General features: G+C 39.1%; 1 long non-coding RNA gene across 1 annotated transcript; it reads left to right on the top strand.

Annotated features, from left to right (window-relative positions):
• Nucleotides 1–749: 749 nt before the first annotated feature.
• Nucleotides 750–1,973, top strand: LOC143099802 (uncharacterized). Its single transcript, XR_012981766.1, has 2 exons — nucleotides 750–885; nucleotides 1,810–1,973. It is a non-coding gene; the product is annotated as an uncharacterized LOC143099802 (long non-coding RNA).
• Nucleotides 1,974–5,332: the final 3,359 nt, after the last annotated feature.

Consider the following 5,332-nt stretch of genomic DNA (forward strand, 5'->3'; position numbering starts at 1 on the left):
GACGTCTCACTTGGCTCATGTTATGGCTAAGGCCTCGGAGACGTCTCACTTGGCTCATGTTATGGCTAAGGCCACGGAGACGTCTCCGAGCAGCATGGCAGTATGACCTTGTTGTGTACAATGGTATGGACTGTGGTGTTTTTTCATGATTCAAAAGACAGTAATGGTTTCATAAGTTTTAATATTACTGCATTTACTGTAAGCATTTTTAAGGTCATTACATATTGTAGAGTTGGTGCATAAGACTGCGGGCTAGTGTTTCCCACAATGCCTCGGGGCTGGGGTGTCGGCAGAACTTTGGAGGGTTATTGTATGCGCCTGGCCGTTGGTGGTTGTGGTTCCCCGTTGGTGGTTGTGGTTCCCCGTGGGTGAGTGGAGCTCCTGCAGTGCGAGCATGCCGCGGGCTGTGTGGCGGTGTATGGAGTAAAACTTGTGTCACCTTAAACCGAATTTGAATATGAATTTGAATATGAATTTGAGCAATTGTATTGGAAAAACGAATTCGAATAGTATATATTGAAACTGAATTCATTAGATTGGAACTGAATCTCAGTCAACTTGAAATTGAATATAATATTTTGAAATTGAACTAATTTGCTCTGATACATAAATTATCCTGACTGAAAATTTCGCTCTTGGAACTTTCACATTCAGTTCTCAAAATTCAGTTTCAAAACGTGAAATTCAATTTCAGTCTACCGAGACAAAAACAGCTGGTAGCTAAGGAAGAGCAATCAAGTGCAGAGCTATTGTGATCGCGTGACAAGTGCCGAGCGCGAAGCAAAGAGCATAGCACCCTCTTAGCAAGCTGTCTCCTGAACCTCCTTACAGTGTCGAACAGAGAAAGAAGAGATGGAAGCGACTGGCACATCAGAAAACGTCCAAGTAAGTTGATATCATATGCCATGTCTGTTAACGTTACTTTATATAATGTACATTATATGCTAGCGCTGGCTGGCTAGCCAGCATAGTTTCATCGACTAAGTTAAAGTTTTTTCCATAGTTCAGAACCAGTTAGACTACTATAACGTTACTCTTTGATAGAACAATATGATTGGTCATTGTCATATCATTGTGCCTTTTAGGCCTGTAAGAACACGTTACAATCTCAGGTTAAACAGTATCATTCATGGAAAACTGGATATGTCCCCCTAGTTAAGCTTTTTTCATCGTTGTGTTGTCTGTTAGCTAATGCTACGTGGGGCAATTTTTTCGTGCCGTGATGTTGCCAGACAACTGGATTGCGATAACTTTGTTAGCAAATGGTAGCTAGCTAGCTTCTAAGAGTTTCAAACTGAATATGTTCTATATCGATAATATGATCAAGACTCAAGAGACCCTAGTTTAACAGTATTTCTACAGGCTGATTTATGCTTCTTCATCGACTCCATGCAGATTTTGTAAAAGTTATTGAGAAATAGACACAGTATATTACAATAACCTAATTATTATACTTTAACTGTGTGTTGTCTTGATACTTCTGTTTCAGTAATGTGTGTGTAGATTGCAAATAATGTGTTGTATGACGATAGAAATGTCCTTGGTTCTTAATTAACTCATTGTATTGACCAAGTCGTGTGTGTGCAGAGAAGGTGTAATGATATTTATTATGATGTATACGATCCAAGGTATGCATGTGTGTGTGAGAAACAACTGATTGTCTCTTAGGTGCACAGACTTGTCTCTGTATCCTGATTGCCTGATGCTTATGAGACCTCTTTGCGCAGAGATGAATAAACAATTAACGAGAAAGACTCACAGTAGACCTTTAAGCTAAACACTGATTGTTTGTTGGTTTTATTTTCATAGGTTGAGAGGCCTCAATGAACAGTGGACAGTGAGATAGACTGAGGACAATGGACTGGCACCGATCAGACATGGACACCGAAGCTTGATTTCTCTTAATAAATATCTTTGCAAGATGCAACACATATTGTAAAACACTTTACACACTAATAAACATGTCCACTGTTGTTTTCTCTGGAATTGATGTTTGCCAATTCACCATCACCAATTGTTTGCCATTGGTGGTAATGGATTTCCAAATGGATTTCCAAATGTATGGGCAATCTAAATTTTAGTTTATGTGTGTAATCAGCTGATATTAGATATGATGCAATTGCAAAATCATGTAGGTTTATCCTTTGCAACATAAGGAAGAACAGACCTTATCTGACACAGGATTCCACACAACTTCTTGTTCAGGCCATGGTCATCTCCAAGCTGGACTATTGTAATTTACTATTAGCTGGTTTACCTGCTTGTGTAGTAAGATTGTTACAGCTGATTCAGAATGCTGCCGCACGCCTGGTCTTTAATCAGCCAAAGACATATGTAACTCCTCTCCTAGTTACTCTCCATTGGCTCCCTATTAGGCTGAATTAAATTTAAATCTCTCACTTTGGCCTATAGGACACTGACCGGATCTGCTCCTTGTTATTTTAATTCAATGATCGATCAAGACGTACATCCCCAACTGCCCACTGCGGTCTTCTGAAGAGTGTCTGTTGTGTCGACCAGACATAGGTCAAATTCAAGACTTTTCCTCAGTGGTTCCATGTTGGTGGAATGAGTTGCCCAGTGCTCTCTGTTCCTGTGATAGTTTTGGGTCTTTTAACAGGGGTCTAAAGACGTATCTGTTCAACATGCACTTGAATTAACACTTATGGTTTGTATAGTATTGTTTCATTTTCATTAGGCTGTTGATTAATTTGACATTGTTGTTTATTATTGATATTCTCCATAATGTAGTCTTACCATGCTATTGTTATTTGTATTATATTATTGACTGAATGTACATTGTTTATTATTACTATTTTCCCTTTTTTCTCATTGTTTATGTCATTAGGCTATTGATTGAATTGACATGGTTGTTTATTATTGCTATTCTCTTTATTATAGTCTGACCAACATCTTCATTTGTTCCCTGTTCAATTTTAAGTATTATATTGTTTTGTATTTATGTTGCTTTGGACAAAAGCGTAACCATAACCATATGTAATTGGAAGCAAATAAAGGTAGCCTACACATCATAGTATTACAAGAGTGGCTTTAAACGTAAGAAAACGGTAATGATTTGTCCTTTTTTGTTCATTCAAACATGTAGATTTTTATTCACATAATTACTAGGTTGTTGCCTTTTCTATCCATTAGGTGGCAGTCCAGGATAAGAAATAGAGCAGTAGTTGAGTAGGAAAAACGAAAACGAGAGAAAGTTATGCCCATGACATTTTAAAGAATGACAGGCTAGAAGTTTGCAATTGGTAGACAGTACATTGATGTTTGATGGCTAGCTGAGTAGTTCTGTATGGACTGACAGGCTGGAAGTTTGAAATGTAATACTGTAAAAAAAATTTTAGCCTATTTAAAATTACAAAAACGGTAGGTAAGACCATACATCGATGTTTGATGGCTAGCTGGGTAGTTCTGTACTTCAAGGATTGACAGGCTAGAAGTTTTAGATGTAATACTGCAAAAACATTTTTATTTGTTTAAAATTACAAAAACGGTAGGTAAGTAGGCCTAGGCTACATCGATGTTTGATGGCTGGGTAGCCTAGTTCTGTATTTCAAGGATTGACAAGCTAGAAGTTTGAAATAATACTGCAACAAATGTTTTATTTGTTTAAAATTACATAAACGGTAGGTGAGACAGTAGGCCTACAATCGGAATGTGTTTTATGAATCGTGCGTGCAGATCTAATAACCGTGCAAACCAAGTGCCCACACTATGCTCTGCTTCGCGCTCGGCACTAGTCACGCGATCACAATAGCTCTGCACTAGATTGCTTTTCCTGAGCTACCAGCTGTTTTTGTCTCGGTAGACTGAAATTGAATTTCACGTTTTGAAACTGAATTTTGAGAACTGAATGTGAAAGTTCCAAGAGCGAAATTTTCAGTCAGGATAATTTATGTATCAGAGCAAATGAGTTCAATTTCAAAATATTATATTCAATTTCAAGTTGCCTGAGATTCAGTTACAATCTAATGAATTCAGTTTCAACATATACTATTCAAATTCGTTTTTCCAATACAATTGTTCAAATTCAGCAATTCAAATGCAAATACAACATATTCAAATTCGGTTTAAGGTGGCACAAGTTTTACTCCATAGCGGTGTGTGTTTTTTGGACTGAGGCACCAGAAGGCTACAGTACACCGACGCTATGACAGTGACTCTTCGAGGAGTCATTGCCGAGGACTAGTGTTGACGAACTGACCGAAGTGTCGGTTAAATAACCCGGTTCGTGTCACTGAGCCGGGAGAATCGAGTGCCAAACGTCAAAAACCGACTCAGTGTTCCTAACATCCATTTTCACATATAGAGCAACACTGGCTTGATTGGCTGTGCTCGAGTGTTCTCGTCGCTACTCTTTCATCGTATCGCGTATTAGCGCCTCTACTGGAGTGGTAGTATAATCAGTCAAACTATGATGAGCCTGTATGGCTCTGGGCCTCATAACCGTGGCTGTCAAACGAGTCAAACAGTTCGCTAGGTTCTCCGGGCCTCGTAACCGTGGCTGCCACACGAGTCAAACAGTTCTCGGCAAATCACATAAGCCTTTCTAGTGCAAACTAGATGCTTATGTTCATGGACATTTTATCGATGGGAAAGTATTATATCACATACTTACAAATACACATAGGCCTAATGTTATCTTAGTAGCCTAGTCATGTTAAATAAATGCTTAGAAGTGAATGACTGTAGGCTGCAGGCTGTCACGAGGAGACAGAATGAGACCGAATTAACCGTGCAACAACCGCTGTACCCTTTATCTGGTTCTCGGCAAGTTTGATTCATACCAGCCTTAGTGCATCGTAGCCTAGATTATTTATTCATGGCAATTCACACATTATCGATGGGGAAGTAGGCCTACATCTCATATTAGCCTACACGTCATATTATCTTAAAGTTATAAAGTTAAATGTTAGAGAAGTGAATGTTGCTTAGCCTCACAAAGACCGTGCCAGGCTGAGCAAGACCGTAGTCGAGGGTGAGTCTAATGTTATCAAACGGTCTAGGTTCTCGACAAGTTAGTTATTAACCAAGCCTTAGTATCGTAGATGATTGTGTTCAATTTACACATTATTGATGGGGAAGTAGCCTACATCACATAAGCTTCAAATAGGCTACCTGGGTAGCCTATTTATAAAGTTAAATGTTGCTGGCTTCGTTTGTCACGAAGAGACCGCGCATCAGGCTACTTCGCCTACTAAACGAGACCGTAACCGAGGTATAGGCTATGAGTCTATGTAATCAAAACGGTTGTCTAGGTTCGCGGCAAGTTATTAACCATGCCTTGTTTTAGTGCATCGTAGATGCTTGTGTTCAT

This window comes from Alosa pseudoharengus, unplaced genomic scaffold (assembly GCF_046254945.1).
Source record: "Alosa pseudoharengus isolate Yale_2024_CS ecotype anadromous, Long Island Sound unplaced genomic scaffold, YU_APseudo_1.1 YU_APseudo_1.1_scf_3, whole genome shotgun sequence".
NCBI classification, from domain to species: domain Eukaryota; kingdom Metazoa; phylum Chordata; class Actinopteri; order Clupeiformes; family Clupeidae; genus Alosa; species Alosa pseudoharengus.